Source organism: Suricata suricatta, chromosome 12, assembly GCF_006229205.1.
Source record: "Suricata suricatta isolate VVHF042 chromosome 12, meerkat_22Aug2017_6uvM2_HiC, whole genome shotgun sequence".
Classification (NCBI taxonomy): domain Eukaryota; kingdom Metazoa; phylum Chordata; class Mammalia; order Carnivora; family Herpestidae; genus Suricata; species Suricata suricatta.
The window spans coordinates 87,795,980-87,814,390 of NC_043711.1; the positions used below are offsets into that span (position 1 = coordinate 87,795,980).

The following is an 18,411-nucleotide window of genomic DNA, read 5'->3' on the forward strand; positions in this document are numbered from 1 at the left end:
GGGGTACATGTGCTCCTATGCATCAGCATTTCTGTCTCTCTTGGGTAAATCCCCAGCAATGCTATTGCTGGGTCATAAGGGAGTTCTATGGATAGTTTTTTGAGGAACCTCCACACTGTTTTCCAGAGCGACTGCACCAGTTTACATTGCCACCAACAGTGTAAGAGGGTGCCCATCTCTCCACACCCTCTCCAACATCCATGAGGTTTTCAATCCAAATCTGTCTTCACCACTGGACCGCCAAGTGACCATGAGCCACAGCTTCTTTAAGATTTGTATTTCGGTGGCTTGCGCTGGGGATTTCATGAGACGGTCCATACGCAAAATACCCAGCAGATAGGAAGGCCTCAGTAACTGTTAGTCATTAATTATTATTGCTATTTAAAACACCAGCATGCTTCATTTGAGAGGCTGCACCGACCTATGCTAGATTTCCATGTATTCGTCCCCATAGCACCTCAAACTCCCCTTTGCAGACTTCTCCACATCTGCCATTTCTGCTCAATGTCTGTCTTTCCTCATGGTCTGTGAATTCTAGGAGTGGATCACAGACCACATTTATCTTGTTGCTGCTTCCCCCGGGTGCCCAGAATCTTATTCAGCGCTCAAAAAAAGATCTTCAACTTGACTCACTCACTGAACTCATCCATTCTCACTGAAGCTTCTTTTCTCTGAAGTTTTTGCCCATTTCTGCATTAACCTCCATCCACCTCCACCCCTCTCTCTGCCCATTCTAAATCTGAAGAAGCCTAAGTCTTCCAGAGCAAGCATGTTGAAGTCTCCACTTACACGTGTCCACAGGTGACCTGCATGCATAGACAGAGACCTCTTGGGCCTTTTCTCCTCGGGCCCCCAGGTGGACATTGGAAGAAGGAACAGGGCCAAACTCTGGTGAAATGCTCTGGAAGCTTGGAAGTCAGTCCCCTTTTTTGGAGGGGTGGTGATCAGCTCTGCACAACATTGGCAAATGCAAGATGGGGAGAAGGAAAGAGGGGAGAACACCAGACACTCTGACAGACACGACAGCCAGGTGTTATTATCCCCATTTTACAGATGAAGAAACTGAGACTCAGGAAGTTGAAGTCACTGGCCCAGGGCAGTTGCAGCTCCCTGGACACTGACTGGGATGCAGTCGAAAGAGAGCATCTGGGTAGGCCGGCAGCTGAGCTCACTGACACACACCCCTGCCCCTCCACCCGGCCCCCACCCCAGAAGGCATCGGGGCCATCTGTGAACCCAGAGCGTGTACTGTCATCAGCCTCTTAGCCCAGTGACATCGGATGCCAGGTTGAGCAGCTAAGGAATCCCTCCACCTTTGAACTAAATCTTGTTCATTCTGGAGACCCCGTTCCTGCAGCTTGGTGATGACGGATGGGGAAAGAACAGGAGCCCATCCTACCCTCGGGTCCCAGCGGGGCAGGTGCGGATCCAGACTCACTGGCAGCCCCGTCTTGAACACCCTGCCTGGAGGCAGCAGGCTGGTCTCACCCGCGTCGATGGAGATGGGCGGTGGGGGGACTGAGGGTGTCCTGGGAACTCCGCGCAGGGGCCAGATTGAGGCCAGACACATGCTCACCACTGGAGCCTTCCTGGCTACTTTCCCCATGCATCTGCTTCCGTTTCTTCCCCTCCCCACAGTTCTCTGCCTCTTCCATCCCAGGGAGAGCAACACCCAATTTGAAAAAATATACATTGCAATGTGTTTAGTATATGCCCATCACAAAGTACTAACCTGACCATCAAATCTGAACCATGTTTTATTTGTGCCACATAGAATGCTTCTGAAAATCTGAATGCAAAAATCCAGATTTCTGCCTTCTCATGAATAATGGAAAGCTAGAAGTTCAGAATGAATAAACCTCTCATGTAGCAACAGTTGGCTAAAGTTGAAAAACATCTGCTCCTTTGGGTCAGAATATTTTCCCCACTGCATTGTTTCCCATAATTGACCTGCTTCACTTACTTAGCCTCCTGGCCTATATATATGTTTATGTTTAAGACCTTGTTGTATTTGTTTAATTAATTAATTTTTTTAAGGTGAGGGGGTGAAGGAATCCTGGAGTGGGGCTTGATCTCCTGACCCTGACATCATGACCTGAGCTGAGATCAGGAGTCGGAGGCTTAACTGACTCAACCACCCTGGCAACCCAACTTTGTTGTGTTCTTAATTCCAAAATTCCCATTATATAGAAAAGAAAAGAAAACCTGAGGCACCAAGAGCTTCACAACTTGGCGAGGTCACTAACAGGTGGCATCCCCAGGTCTCCATGGTAACTGCCCTTCAGCAATTCCCCAGGGAGGAAAGCAAGCCTCCTCAACTCACCTTATTCTCTACCTCCCACAACCCCCCAGTGCCAAGCCTAGAGGCCAGGAGGAGTCCCAGAAGACCCAGGATGACGTAGGTGAAGGGCGGACTGCGGTGCGTGGGCACTTGGCCCTCACTACAAACAAGGCCTCCTCCCCTGCCCGTGGCTGGTGGGGGCGGAGCCACCATCAGGGCAGGTGAGGACGGCTCTTAGAGCTACACTGTCCTTACCTGCCCTCTGAGAGCACTGGAGCCCCTGAACTGGCATGGACTCTTCCACCTGAGATTTACTCACAGTCCCACTGCTCAAGGGCGAGTCTCCTATGCTGGAGAACACACACACACACACACACACACGTGTACATATACATATATGCACACACACACACAACACACACATGCACACAAACATGCACATGTACATGCATGCATGCATACGCAGCAACACATATATACATGCATGCTCAGACACATGTATACACACAAACATGTACACGTACACATACACAAAACTCAGAAAGAAGGGAGGTCAGCAGTAAGAGGATGGAGGGAGGGAGGGAGGAAAGAGGGAGGGGAGGAAAGAAGAGACGAAGGAAAAGAGAAAGCAAAACCTTTTCAAATCGCTGTCTAGCGAGTATTTACACTGTGCCAGGCATGCGCGGTGTTGTCCCTGCTTTGTTATTCACTCCTCTCGACACCCTTTTGAAGTGGGTATACTTTTATTTCCTCTTTTCAGAGTCAGAAGCAGAAGCTTAGGGAGCTTGGACAAGCAGGCCCAGATCTCAAGCCAAGATGGTTTGCACCAGAGTCGAGGTGGGAACTGGTGCCTCCGAGAGTGTATTCATCATTACAGAGCCTCCTAAACATTCAGACTCTGTGCTAGGCTCAGGAACATAGAAGTGGGGAGCGGTCCTGGCACCTGCCTTCATGGGGCCCCACTTTGGGGAGGAGGGCAAGTCACTATGCAAGTACACACAAATGCAAATATCAAGTCCCCACAACGTTGCAAACGTGGTGGGTGCCATAAAATTAGAGCAGCATGCATGGAGGGGCCCTCACTTAAACTTGGGGGTGAAAACTGGCCTCCCTGTGGGAGTAACTGGACCTCAGCCTAGTCTCTCCAGATCTGGTAAACACCTCATCATTCCCTGCCTGGAATGGAACTCCTATAAACTCAAACCGGGAAGATGATTTCAATGACGGTTTTAGAGACGATCTACCTTATCCTCCAAAAGGCGTCGGAATCCAACTGCTGCAGCCTTGCTCTAATGAGAGCCCGTTCTGGGGGTCCCCACACCTGAAACCCCCTGCCGTGAGCTGCGCGGGGATATGGCCAGCAAAGACAGGGCCACTTCAGTATACCGGGGCTCCCAGGCTGTGCAGGACTGGGTTTCAACAGCGACACCATGTGGACAGGACCGAAATGAAATTCCGCCAAGCAGGGCAGAATTTCTAGTTCTCTCACCTGACATCAGGCAACAGAGCGGGCTCCCTCCTAACTGAACAGGACCCCAGTTCGTCTTTGCAAATTGGGGGATTCATGCTACAAATATAAGGGGAGACTCAGGGATTGATGGGAAAATACAAAGTAGCAGTGACTCTATCGCTATCATCCCTCAAGCTGTTCAAATGGCCCCTGTTGGCTTCAAATGAGTTTCCAGAATGTTCTCTGGGGCTTCCCAAACACAATTTGCATCATTCTATACCTTCTAGAGGTGGAGCATCCACACATAGCTAACCTATTTCCCAGGAGGGCTGCTCACAAAAGTTCTCACCAGTACAATGGGAACAATAGGTTTTGATGAGATGAATCTGATTCTGAACCCCAGATCCAGTACCTACTGGTGATAACCATAGCACCTTCCTCAGTCACTACCAGAATCCGTTTTCTTAAACATAGTGTCTTCTTCATAGGCTGTGGAAGGTGTATTCGTTTCCTACAGCTGCCATAACAAATAACCATAAATGGGAGGCTTAAAACAGCAGAAATTTATTTTCTCGAAGTTCTGGAGGCCAGGAGTCCAAAATCAAGATGTCGGGAGGTCCATGTCCCCTTTTACAGCTCGAGAGAGAGGGCTTTCCTTGCCTCTTCCAGTTTCTGGTGGCTGCTGTCATTCCTTGGCCACCTTTGAGCTCAGAACTGCATTGGGGGAGAAACAAGACAGCATATGCAGACAAGGCATGTCACGGGTACTCAGTTAACTGTATTTGCATCTGAATTTGGGTTTACTGGGCCCAGTGCTGAAGTCTTTTGTTTCATTCACCAGGCAGTCAATGGTAATTTTATCAATATGAATATGGTCACACCACTCCCCTGCTTACAGTCCTCTGTGGCTCCCCAGTGCCCTTAAGAAAAAGTACCCCTGTAGAATAGTCTGTAAACCCTCATTACCTGGCCCAACCTAATCTCCTACTCCTCCATTTACCTCTACTCCTTGCATACCAAACCAGTTATCAGTCCGTGAATACCCTACACATATTCACACTTTCAAAGCATGCCCTATTTTTTATCTGTCTCTACTCCACCCAACCCTCTTCTTCACCAGAGAAGGCTTTTTCTCATTGTTCAGCACTTATCATGTATCCTGTCCTCCATGAGAATTTCCCAGAGACCCAGGACAGTTAGAGCCTCCCACCTAGGGGTTCCTAGAAACTCTGTATCCGACACTAATATGGTCTACCCATATTCCATTGTCATTTCTACTGCCTTTCAGAAGGAAGGCAGCAAGACTCACTGGCCAAGTCCAAGTCTCTGTGTCCCCTGCCAGGGGCTGTGTCCTCCTTGAGGACAGGGACTAGATTTGATTCCCTCTGATCTTCAGGTCCAGCCCACCAAGCCACGGACCCCAATCAACTGCTTGAAATGGACATCAGATCATAACAGGCTCTGAGGACTCTCAGATCCCCCAGGGGTGGACCAAGGAACCACCAAGTTCTCTCTGATGCCTGTGACACTGCTTGGAACAGCGAAGAGAACCAAATCTGAATGACTTGGGATACCTGGGTTCTCCCTCCCATATGCTCCAAACTTCTGAATCTGCCAAAGTCTCCATTTCTTCATGTGTCAAAGTAACATGTGCTACTAGACATGTTTAGAAACGTCATCTGTTTTAACTCTCACAATGACCCAGGGACATGAGCACTTAATCTCCATTTTACAGAAAAGGAAACTAAGATCCAGAGAGGTGAAGTGACTTGTCCACTTTACCATAGCTAGTAAGCAGCAGATCAGACATACGTTCCCGAACCTAGAGACATCACTTACTCATTCATTGCTTCATCCAAAAGAAACTCTTTATTGAGCACCTACTGTATACCAGGCACACGTCGAGATGCTTGGGCCACAGCAGTGACCAAAATGAGCAAACATCTCCACGTTCACGACACACATTTTCCCTCTGCCATGCCACCACTCTAAAACTGGTGGCACCAATGAAAGGGACAACAGGACTGCCGGAGCCCAGCCAGCCTGAGGACACACACCGGTTTCAGAAGGAGGGCAGGAAGACTCACTGGCCAAGGCCAAGCCATGCACAGAGCAAGAGCCTGATGAGGGCCACGTCCTGCCTGCTGGGAAGGGCGGGGTGAAGTGGTTCAGCACCCATGGCCAGGCTGGGCCAGGACAGAGATGGAGAGACAACCTGAAACGGCAGGTCACAAATCTGTCCTCCGGCTACCTGGCGCCCCCTCCCCATCCTGTCCTCAGCCAAGCCCAGGAGCAATCGCTCAAGTTTACAACGTGTGTGTGTGGGTTGCAGACCTACCATCATCCGTAATGGGTTGTTGTTTTTATTTTCCATTTATAGGGGAGCCTGAGTTACTACCTGTGGCCACCGTGGCCATTAAACTGCTCCAGGGCTGAGATTTACATATCGGCCATGTGACCTGCAACAAGCTTAGAGGGAGGAAGAAAAAAGGGACATTTACAGTCTAATTAGAGCTGGTGATTGATACACAGGGCTGGCAGAGAGCACCTCATCAACCCCCAAAAACCCAGAAAGCCCCCACCCACGACGAACCCCCAGGTAAAAAGCAGGGTGGATCGTGGGCCCCGCGCTCAGGAAGGAAGGCGCACAGTTAAGGAAAAGGGCTTAGACCAAGTGGGCCCACTTTCCCCCCTGGAGGGGCCCGGGAGGGCTGGGCAGAAGGTGGGAGGAAGCAGGATGGGAGGGCCTTGACTCCTCTCCACCATGATGTCCAATTAATGCAGTAATTAAGTCTATTACCTGCACAAAGGCTGCTGACAACCAGCCAATAACCTGCTGCCCCTCCAGCACTCTCATCCCAAGATCTCCAAACATGTTATAAATAATTAAATGCTATTATTTAGTGATTTGTGTAATCAAAGAACTTTACAGCCATCTTTTTTTATTCTTTCACTGCACACAGCTCAGCACCACAACCTTCAGTGAGGAAACTGAGGCACGGAGAGAGGACGGGGAACTAGCATAGGCCATGTGACACCTCACCATCGCTCTTAGTGCCCATCCATGTCCCTCCTCCCCTATGGACCTGCCTTCAGCCTGACCCCTCTCCCAGGCACAAGGACGTGAGTGGTCCCTGCTGAAGCCATCTGCATTCCAGCTGGGGCAGGTGGAGGGACCTCACAGAACAAACCAGATACTTCTTGTCCGGGCCTCTGCCTTGACGCCCTTTTTCTATTTGAACCCTCTGTATTGAACAAAGTCACAAAGTGTGCCCCTTTTGCATACAGTTTTCCAGAGGGGCAGGTTTCCACCAAGCATCCAAAGCCATCTGTGGCCACTTGGATGCTGCCTCCTGAAAGCTATCATCTATTTCCTGTGACTCTAATGCGTGAGAGGTGAAATTCACATACGTGCTGGACCGTACATCTAAAGCAAAATCTCATTACCATATGCTTAAGGGGCTGTGAGATCAAGAAGGACCCACTCGGCCACGGGCTGTGGGAAGCTGACAGCATAAGCCTGAGCCGTGGTAGCCCCCCACTGCCTAGCCTGACCCAAGGCACAGGGTAGAGTTAAGTAATTAGTCCTCCCACTGTGGGCCTCAGACAGACCTCCTCCAGGATGCGAGTATTATAGATCATTTTGATTACTCCTCTGTCTCCTTCATTAGCTTGAACTTCTTATCTCAGGATCTTCCCTTACAGTTTCCTAATACTGTGAACGATGCTGTGTGGTAAATATGATTACTCTCATTATGCAGATGTGGAAACTGAGGCTCCTGATTTACACAAAGCCTCATAGGTCATCGATGCCATAATCGTGATAAGACTCGGGGCTTCTTCAGTCCTAAGTTTCTTGTTCTTCTCACAGCCCTCCAGACCCACCATCCAGTCCACTTGACTAATGGTCAGAGTAGCCAGTCTGACTGATTCAACCCCCCAAACTCACTGCTGTTCCAGAGCTATGGAGGATCAAGGCCGCATAAAGTACAGAGCAAAAAGGATAAGTAAGTGGCAAGTACCCATCTTACATATCCCAACCAGCATATGTGGAGGTGAAGGAGAATTCTCATTATCATAATTGCCAACACAAATACAATTAACTAGATCCTGTCAGCTTTCTTCATTGCCTTGGAGACATTAAGCTGTATCTGCACATAAGTGAAATTATAGCACCTCTTAGCCAATCATCTTGTCTATAAAGATGAAGCAACTGTGTCTTGTCTGAGATCTGTGCCTCATTTTCATTCGTCACATGTTTATAGGGTACTAGGGATGTGCCAAGCCTTGTGCTGGATGTCAGGATGACATGCGTGACTGTGACAGTCCCCACCCTTGGAAAGTTCCCAGTCTGGAGAAGCCACAGGGTGCAGCTCCCAGGAGGAGTGCACTGGGGCAGGTGAAGAAAGGCATGGAAATCACCTGAACCCAGGGCAGACCGGTCATGATTACAGTGATGATGAAGCTAGCTACCAACTCTGAGGCCACCAGGCAGAAAAAAGGCAAAAGCAAGAGTTTAAAAGTGTTTCTCCCTCCTCAGGGCCTGGAACGACCACCAGTAAAATCTTCCTATAATAAATAACTAGCAGTCCTCATGGGTGGAAGGCTAACTGGGGTACTGGGTGCCTGCCATTTTGACCTCACACCTCTGCTGAGGCTCTCCTTTTTATCCCCATGATGATGTTCTCTCTGGGTTGGAGAGGATCCTGTTCCCACTAAAGGGACACCTTATTGGGTGCCCCAGCAAGTCAGGGGGCATTCCTCATTTAGGGAAAGTCCAATAGCATCCTGTCCAGGGTCTTGGTGATTGGGGCACCAGTCATTCTGAGGCTAGACTGCCTGTTAGGCAGCGGAGCAGTGAATGAAGGTACCTAGCTTCTTCAAGTAGGGAAAGTGTCAACAGCCATGCCTTTGTTAATCAGACACCAGCCTGCGGTGGGCTGTTGGCCATCACGGTTCCACTGCAGTGTTCAGGGAGAGGGTTAGAACTCAACATGCCATTCGATGGCAGGAATGCACAGGGATAGACAGAAGAGCAGAGTAATTGAGGACTGCCATCCCTGGTTGCTGTTAGCCGTGCCTTGAGACAGTAAGTCCCAGATAAGCAAACCCTTTGACAATAATTATGGGTGTCATTAACGGGTGGGACCCTGTGCTGGGCCTTCAGAAGCAAATGAGGGCAACACGTTCCTTCATTGAGTAGGAGGAGCTGACTTTGGGTAGGAAGAGAATGCAGCCACAGTTAGCAGATCGTCCTAGGAAAGGGCATGAAAAATACAGTGAGTCAGGGATTGTGGAGGCACAAAAGACGGCTGCAAATTCTATCCACGAAATCGAAAGGCTTCAAGAGGATGTGACGTTTGAGATGGGCTCCAATGAAACAAGCAGACCATCAAATAAACAAGAAGAGAACCTTAAGAGACGCCACATCAGGTAATGCTGACCATCATGGGTCAGGCTGTGTGGGAGATGGATTAGGCCCGCTCTACCTTGGTGATGGGGACAGATCACTCTAATCTCTCCATTCCTCACTTCCACCATCTGCAAAATACCATTATTGTGATGATTAAATTAGACAATTTAAGGCTCAGCACTTGACACAGTGTCTAGGAACAGGTGTCCAAGAAATGTCCGTCACCATATGCAGATGGGAAGGTGTGAATGAGATGAGTAAATCGGTGAGGCTTGAGGCTTTGGTTTCAAAATGAAGAATAAGAACTGTCCAGTTTGATATGTTGACGTTTATCCCAAAGTCAATGGTAAAAATGAAGTCATTTCTGACCTGGATTATGCCACGCTGGATTAGATCAGAGACCCTGCCTGGATGCAGGGACACCAGAGATGAACCATTGATCTTGAGGTTTAGAAGATGAGGGATTCTGAAGATATTAGGTGGTCAGTTTTACATGTTAACTTGGATAGGTTATAATCCCCAGTTATTTAGTCACACACTAAGCTAGAAGTTGCCATGAAGGTGTTGTGCTGATGTGATTAAAGTCTAGTCAGTTGACTTTAAGTATGAGAGATTATCCTGTATAATTTGGGTGGGCTTCATTCAATCAGGAGAAAGGCCTAGGGAACAGAGCTCAGACTTCCCTGAAGAAGAAATTCTGCCCGTGGACAGCAGATGTAGCCCATGCCCAAATTCCAGCCTGCCCTACGGGTTTCACACTTGCCAGGCCAGCCCCAACCGCCACATCAGCCAGTCCCTAATAATAAATCTTAATACCCATCTCCTATCAGTTCTGTTTCTCTGGCTGAATCCTGGCTGATATAGTAACTGATTAAAATTAGGGGTAAAGGAAACCACATCAGTCCTAAAGATTCTTCCCAAAACTTCATCCTGTGCCAGAGTCCATAAAAATCTCCCTTTTATGCAGCTGCCTTTTCTTGGAGAAGGCAACATCCCCGCCTTGGTTGGCAACTCTACAGAGCAGATCACGGGAGTTCGGCCTTATCAACTCTGACATATGGATCATGCTCCTGGGTTGAGTTTTTTTTGTTTTGTTTTGGTTTGTTCTTCATATAGATAGTTTTATACAGTTTCTTTTATGTTAGGCTGAGCCTTTGATCTCCCCAGGAAAATCTTCCCCCCCCCCACCCCCAGAGTTCCTTTTAATCTACTAAAATCACCGACCACAGCTGTGGACCAGGAAGGGTTCTGTGGAGACACAGGCCAAGCTGAGTGCGTGAGGGTGGACCCAGATAACCAGGAACAGTGTGTTTCTCCCAGGCCCTGCAATATGTTCTGGGAACTCTTTGCAGGCCTCCCAACCCCTGTATTTAAGAATTGGGGGGGGGAGGGACACAGTCTCTGTTCACTCTACTAGGCTTGGCTCAGACACCCAACTCCAACCCTGGCTAAGCCTGATCAGGCACACACCCCCTCCCCGTTCTATTTAGCAATTAAGGAAAATGAGGCTCAGAGGGTGTCCTAGGTCCAATTTCTTAAAAGTAGACCTGAGACCAAAGGACCCTTTCACTCTGACACAATTTCAAACTTAAAAAAAGTTTCAATAGTTGTATCAGAAATTCCTAAATGCCCTCTATCCAGGCTTGCCAATGTTGGAGACACCAGGTACTTTTATCACCATGTATTTCAGTGTTTATGTCCTAAACGCTAGAACATTCTTTTATATAATCATGGCACAGTGATCAGAAACACAAAATTCAACATGGTTCCAATGCTACTTCTAGCACAGACCATATTTGGATTTTGTCATGTATAAGTTAGTTATTCTTCCCGGGTCAAGATCCCATCCAGGATTATGCGTTGCATTTATTTTTTTTATTTAAAAAAATTTTTTAACGTTTATTCATTTTTTGATAGAGACAGAGCGTGAGTGGGGTAGGGACAGAGAGAGAGGGAGACACAGAATCAGAAGCAGGCTCCTGGCTTTGAGCTACAGCACAGAGCCGGATGTGGGGCTCGAACTCACGGACATGAGATCATGACCTGAACCGAAGCTGGACACTTAAGCAACTGAGCTATCCAGGTGCCCCTCTGTGTTGCATTTAATCATCCTGACTCTTTAGTCTCTTTTAAGTGGAAACATCTTTCTAAATCTTTTTTTTCTTTTTTGGTCTCTCTCAACCTTGACATTTGTGAAGAGTATTGGCCAGCCACTTTGTAGAATATCTATCCGTTTTTGGTTTGTCTGAGACCAGGATGGTTGCAAGCATCCCCAGGTAGTGAGAAATCGCAACAAGAAACACAGAGGTCAGCACGGCCGGGTGCACGAAGCAGAGATGCTTTCAGGCTGAGTCTGCCTCGGTCCCCAGGGGATCTCTGCAAACAGCATCACACCTCAGTGTTGTCCTAACTGGGGGACCAGCTACAGAAGATATACCCCCTGCAGCCAGTGGTCACACTCAGCTCCAGCTCTCCATGCCTGAAGGCTAAGGCAACTCTGTGGCCGAGGGCACACACAGTGACTATTGGCTGGTGGGGACAAAAAAACAGTAAAGTTGGCACACTGACAGGGTCGCTAGAAAAAGTTTGACTTACCCAGAATCACAGAGCTGAGAAGGAACAGAGCTAGAATTTCGGCAAACTCTGTGCCACTGACCCATAATCCATCACCTCTCTGGAGAACTAAAATCAAGCGGGAGACATTAATCAGGCGTCATGACTTCATTTGGGAAGTGAGATATTAAAAATAATTGAAAGTAAGGTCACATTGCCTCTCCATTTTGGATCGTATGCAGTTGGTTATTATTTTCTTAATTTTGTAATTGTTTTTAAATGCTGTCCTATGAGTTTATATTCACACGATGATTGGGGCACCTGGGTGGCTCAGTCGGTTAAGCATCCGACTTCAGCTCATGTCATGATCTCAGTCTGGGAGCTCGAGCCCCGCATTGTGCTCTGTGCTGACAGCTCAGAGCCTGGAGCCTGCTTCGGACTCTGTGTCTCCCTCTCTCTCTGCCCCTCCTCCACTCATACTCTGTCTCTCTCAAAAATAAATATTTTAAAATTTTTATATTCACGTGATGACCAATAAGAGAAATGACCGAGATGCAGCACCCTTGTGTATCCTCGGGGTGCACATGTGGCTGGAAAGCCCAGCGTCTAAGAGCTTGGGCTCTGGTGTTGGACTGCTGGGTTCAAGCCCTGGATACCAGTCCCTAGCACAGTCACCTCTCAGAATATCTGCTCAACATGTAGGGATAATAACAGTGCTGACCCAGGAGGCTGGTTGAGAATTAGATGAGACACAGTTTATAAAATTCTGAACATAGGGCCTGACACAGGGTGAGTGCTCTATAAATGTTAACTGTTTTATTAACATCTTTGACTGGCCCAGGGGTGTGGCAGGTCTGCCCTGCCCTCATCTGATTCACCTTTGCTCCCACCCCCTCTCAATCACTGTCCAACAGGGACCTGCCTGACACACAGGGGCTGCCTAGAGGGTTCCATCGAGGGGTTGGCAAGAACAGTGAGAATATTCAACCATGGGTCAGCTAAGACAAAACTGGGGTCAAGGGGATAGAACCCATAAGAAGAAGTTCTAATGACGTGGAGAAACGGCCATATCTGAGATGCCACCACCGTTTTCTTATGGACGGTTCCCCCCAAGCCACCTGCCTTCTCCCAAGCACACCAGTCTCCTTCGCTCTGTACCTTGGCACAACAGTTCCTGTTCCTGTCAGAAACTTCCCCACAGTGGTCAGCAGATTCTAAGATGGTGCCCAGTGACCCCACCCTCCGACCTTTGCCCTTTGTAACTCTCCCTTTTGAGTGTGGCTTGGACCTAGTAATTTGCTTCTCTTGGGAAACGTGAGGAGATGTCACTTCTGGATTAGGTCACAAAACGACAATCATTCACCCTTTCTTGCTTTCGTGTTCTGGTGGAGGCCAGCTTCCATATTGTGGAGAAGGAATGGAGGGAGGCCTCTGGCCAACAACCAGTGAGGGATGAGGCCCCGAGTCCAACAGTCCAGGAAGAATTGAATCCTGCCAACGTCCACATGAGTGAACCTGGAAGGACATTATCCTGCTGGCTGAGCCCTCAGATGAAGCCTGAGAACCAGCCAATGCCCTGATGGCACCCTGAGCACGGGACTCAGGTAATTCATACCCTGACTCCTGACCCTCAGAAACTGCGACATAATGAATGTGTGGATTTTAGGTCTCTAAGTTTGGGTTAACTTGTTACACAGCAATCAATAACTAATACACATACTTTCAAACTGCCAAAGTCATATTCACTCAGGTATTACATATCCAGGGATGTCTTCTGTGGTTTCCTATCCTTGACCTTGGCTTGGCTAAGTAGCTCTTCAGAGTGGTACCATGGCTTCTACCCTCATGGCCTCAAACACATTATACTATAAGTTTCTAGTAATTTATCAGCCCTTCCTTCTGGAATAGGAGTTCTTTGGACTCACAGGCTGTGTCTCATTCATCTCCATCATCCCTAAAACAAGCCTGGTGCCTGACTTACTAGTGATAATAATACCTCATATTAATGAGCACTTACTACATGCCAAAATCATTTTGCTTTTCAAACTTAATCTCACTGAAGTCTCCAAACTAGTATCAGTAGGTCCATTTTACTGATAAAAAAACAAAACTGAGGTTCAAAATGGTTGCCCAAGGAGCTAATACATAGCAGAGTTAGAACCTGAACCCAAGCCATGTGGCTGTAGAGTTCTGGCTCTGTGTAGTAGGCGTTTGTTGACTGACTGCCCAAATGCAGACCTGCTGTGTGGCCACAGGATCAACAACAGACCCAATATGACAGGCCATTCGTGCATCTGCCACACAGAGGAGCGAGAGCCCCACGAAGTTCTAGAGATCAGTAAGGAGTAGCAAAGTCAAGACTGAGAACAGCTGGGTTTGGATTTCCTGGAAAGCCTGGGCCAGAGGCCAAGACAGAATCCAGGGAGCAAAGTTGAGTGGTTGCTAGGTCAACAAGCCCATGGAGCCAAGAGAGGACACAGCAGAGGCTGGGGGTGGGGGACACCATCTGGGAGACCCACATCTCCAAAAGCTCATGAGCACTTCCCTATTCAATCAATTCCTCTGATATTTATTGAGTATCTACTATGTGCCAGCTACTGTCTAGGCTGGGGGATATAGCAATAAATGCATCAGACAAAAAAAAAAATCCCTGTCCCTGTGGAGTGTACATTCTAGTGGGTATGGAGAGACAGGCAGACAATTAAAGCAAACATATATTTTATAAAGCAGAAGATTTTAAGTGCTATCTAAAAATAAAGCAAGAAAAGTGGGAGGCAGGGCAGGAGGGGAGGTGTGGACACATTCCGTGGAAGGATGGCACCCGTGGAGAAAGGAAAGAGCTTGGACAACAAACGTTATTAGTGTTGCAATATCTACTGCAACAAGGTGGAGGGTCTTAATTTGTTGTAATGTTGGCTTCACATGCTTTGGAGGGGACGTCCCCTATCTTTAGCATCAGGATTTAGTGAACCAAGCTCACGAGTATTAATCTGGGTTGGTTCCAGCAGAAAATAGATTTCCAAGCCGTGTGCAAAACTCTGATAGGATACGTGTGGCCATAAACATCAAAGAGGTCTTCTCTGTGGGTGTGAAGACCAGGGAGCAGGTGGAAAGAAAGTTTAGAGTCCCACCCAAGTCTTGTGTCGGCTGGAGACAAGCCAACATCATTGTGTGATGACAGATCCAGCTGCCAGCTCTAACCCCCTCGGGTGGCAGGTGTGTGGGTCCGAGGAGCAGAGGCAGAAGTGGAGACATGAAAATGGACTCACACCAATATCAAGGGCTCCCTATGGCCTTCCCTGGGGGCCCACCAGCAGCACAAGTGGAGGTTCAACTCCCATTGGAGGGTCGGTTGGGACCTCGGGCAGCTGCTGCTTCTCTGGTCAGGACAGATACTCCAGATGGGGGCTGAGCCTGCAGCCAGCATCGCCATCCAGCTCCTGAATTCTCCCTGCGTTCTGCGACAGGCAGTGCTGGCCGACGGGGACTTTGTATGCCTGCCGAGTCCCAGCCTAGCCTCGTCCTGATCCACCCGGATCTCTTTGACCATCCCGTCAAGCCCTTTGCACTCCACCTTGCACTTTACAGGCCAGGTGTATACAGCACCAGAGGCACCCCACCACACCAGGTTTGTCTTGGAAGTACATAGTTGCTTTTCCCTCTGCTGTCCCTTTCTTGTCACAAGCAGCATCCTGCGCTGACTTCTTTCTTTTTTCCTCATCTATCAAAAAAATTTTTATATATTTTTATTATAGTTTACTGTCAAGTTGGTTTCCATATAACCTCCAGTGCCCATCCCAAAAAGTGCCCTCCTCCATGCCCATCATCCCATTTTCCCCTCTCCCCCGCCCTCCATCAACCCTCAGTTTGTTGTCAGTACTTAAGAGAGTCTTATGGTTTGCCTCCCTCCCTCTCCTTCACTATTTTTCCCCTTCCCCTCCCCCATGGTCCTCTGTCAAGATTCTCCTGTTCCACATATGAGTGAAAACATATGGTATCTTTCTCTGTCTGACTTATTTCACTTAGCATAATACCCTGGAGTTCCACTGACGTTGCTGCAAATGCCCAGATTTCATTCTTTCTCACTGCCATGTAGTACTCCATTAATATATAAACCATGCCTTCTTGATCCATTCATCAGGTGATGGACATTGAGGCTCTTGCCATGATTTGGCTTTTGTTGAAAGTGCAGCTATGAACATTGGGGTTCATGTGTCCCTATGCATCAGAACTTCTCTTTCCCTTGGGTAGATCCCCAGCAGTGCTATTGCTGGGTCATACATATTAATTTTTTGAGGAACCTCCACACTGTTTTCCAGCAGGTCTGCACCAGTTTACATTCCCACCAACAGTGTAGGAGGGTGCCCGTTTCTCTACACCCTCGCTGGGCTGACTTCTCAATGAACACCTCCTGAGCACAAAGCACTGTGAACCCATAATCCTGAGAGCATCTCTACTAAGGACCTACACTCTCCATTTTGTAGATGAGGCGACTGTCTCTCCAAGACAGCAGGCAACCCAGTATAGGAAGCACTCACTGGAATCTGACCCAAGTCTGACCGATTCCCACCCCTGCTCCCCCTGCAGCCTGCAGCCCACGCCCCTTGTCTGTCAGATCAGTCAAATCACGCCCACCTCTTACACTTGCTGTGAGGTTTCCACAAACATCTGCAGAGCCGTTAGCACAACAGGTCCCGGACCATCAAGTACAAGGCAGCTGGTGGTAATAAGAGAAGTGGCATTAGCCCTCCCAAGAAGTCCTGCTCATTGCTTTGAGAAGTTGCTGGAAGGACACGGGTAAACTCAGGACCCTTAGTTCCTGCTCTCCCAAACGGAAGCTGCCCCCCAGCTTCCGAGCCCTCGTAGCTGTGACCCAGCAGGTGCTCACTGGTGAGAATCAGGGCAGCACGCATAGCCAGGAGCATTTGTTCGAGAATTAAAAGTCAGCCCGTATGGCCCTGCTATTAAACTCCCTGCGGGTGAGCCGGGTTAACGGTGGGGCCTCGTGTGATAAGCCATTAATCTCCACGTGTAATGCAAGAGCCGTACAACTTACTTCAGCCCTAATCTCCCATGAGTTACAGCCTCTTCTGTGATTCATAAAACAAATCAATCACACCTCCCAGGATCTCATCTATTTATTACTGCTTTTTAAATGCTCAGAGAGAGAGAACGTGCAGGGTGTTATTCATCCTTGCCCAGCTCAGCCGACCTCTGCGTGCAGCAGGGAAGTGGACCCTATCTCCTGTCCTGGGGTCACAGGCCAAGGTTAGTTGAGTCCTGAGGCTCGCAAGAAGCTGGTGATCCTGCATCCTTAGCGTCTGGAAGGAGCCTCCCTGTCGCCCTCCACAGGAGCTGGGAGCACAGGCCTGACTGGGTGACAGTTCCCGGCCCAACAACAAAATGGTTGTTTCCCGTAGCACAAATTCTGGGGGGTGGGGAGGTGTTAGGCAGCGGTGGGAACTGTCACGGGGACCATAGTGGCAGCTGGACAAAAGGGAGGCACTCACTATGTGCCTTCTCTCTGCCAGTCACCTTGCAGAGGTGAGTATTTCCATCGGTCTTGACCGAAAGTCGACAGGCTGGCTACTGTGGTCCCCGCTTTGCAGAAGAGAAAATGATGGCTGCAAAGGGCAAGTCTACATGCCAAAGCTAGTATCTCCCTGGGAAATCCAGCCCAGCCCACACGCTGCCCCTCTGTACCCCTCCTCTCCCCCACAACTGCTACCCAGCCTCATCTGAGTTCTTGAGCATTTCCGCTATTGTGCCTGACATCCTCAGCACTGTAGCAATTTTACCTGAGCAACATGGTGACCTTGGCCCGTTGGCAGTGGGCGTGGTGGGACCAGGGGGCTCATAGCTTCTTGACCACAGGTTCAGGAACTCAACAATGGTGGATGCTCCCCTGCAGCTCTCTAACTTAGGGCCTTGGAGCCAGGCTGGCCTGGGGAGGGCCGGGATCCCCAAGACTCCCTCTGCCAGTACTCCCACCCCTGGAGATTGTGAGGGCAGCAAGCACAGAGGCGACTACAGGGCTCACCCTTGGCCCCATGAGCCCTGGAGATCACAGCTCCCCCTTCTCCCTTCCAGTAATGTCGGCCAGTAGACCCCGGCGACAGGCTGGTGGGTTTCATTTCCTAGTAGTCCCACAAGGAAGTTGCTCAAGCACAAATCTTTGCAAAACCGAGGTCCAGCCTCTTGGCCCTGCAGTGTACAATCTCTGTGGGGGTGGGGAGGTAGGGACTTTGGGTAGGTGGCAGCTCAGCCATTCCATGTCCTTCCGAAGTGGCAGGGGACATGGCAAGGCGTGAGTGTGGGAAGATGAGATGAAAATCACACTAACGCCCACCATCAGACGAATCCTCGGCCTGATTTAGACGGCCGTCCCAGATCCCAGTCCATCCGCCACCCTCCAGCCAGAGGAACCTTAAAATTGTTTTTATTTACTTATATTTTGAGAGAGAGAGAGAGAGAGAAAGAGTGAGCAAAGGAGGGGCAAAGAGAGCGGGAGAGAAAGATTCCCAAGCAGCCTCGCACTCTCAGCACAGAGCCCGACTCAGGGCTAGAACTTATGAAGCGTGAGACCATGACCTGAGCCAAAACCAAGAGTCAGACGCTTAATGGACCAGCCACCCAGGCGCCCCCAGAGGAGACTTTAAAATCAATGAACCAGATCACATCCTGTGTCCACACTCTTTCCCTGACTAAAACCCT

At 49.0% G+C, this 18,411-nt stretch overlaps 1 long non-coding RNA gene across 1 annotated transcript; it reads right to left on the reverse strand.

Annotated features, from left to right (window-relative positions):
* Positions 1-4,279: 4,279 nt before the first annotated feature.
* LOC115275295 lies at positions 4,280-17,582 on the reverse strand. Its single transcript, XR_003901477.1, has 3 exons — positions 17,496-17,582; positions 16,333-16,414; positions 4,280-4,445 (listed from the first exon to the last, which is right to left on the reverse strand). It is a non-coding gene; the product is annotated as an uncharacterized LOC115275295 (long non-coding RNA).
* Between the last annotated feature and the right edge of the window lie 829 nt (positions 17,583-18,411).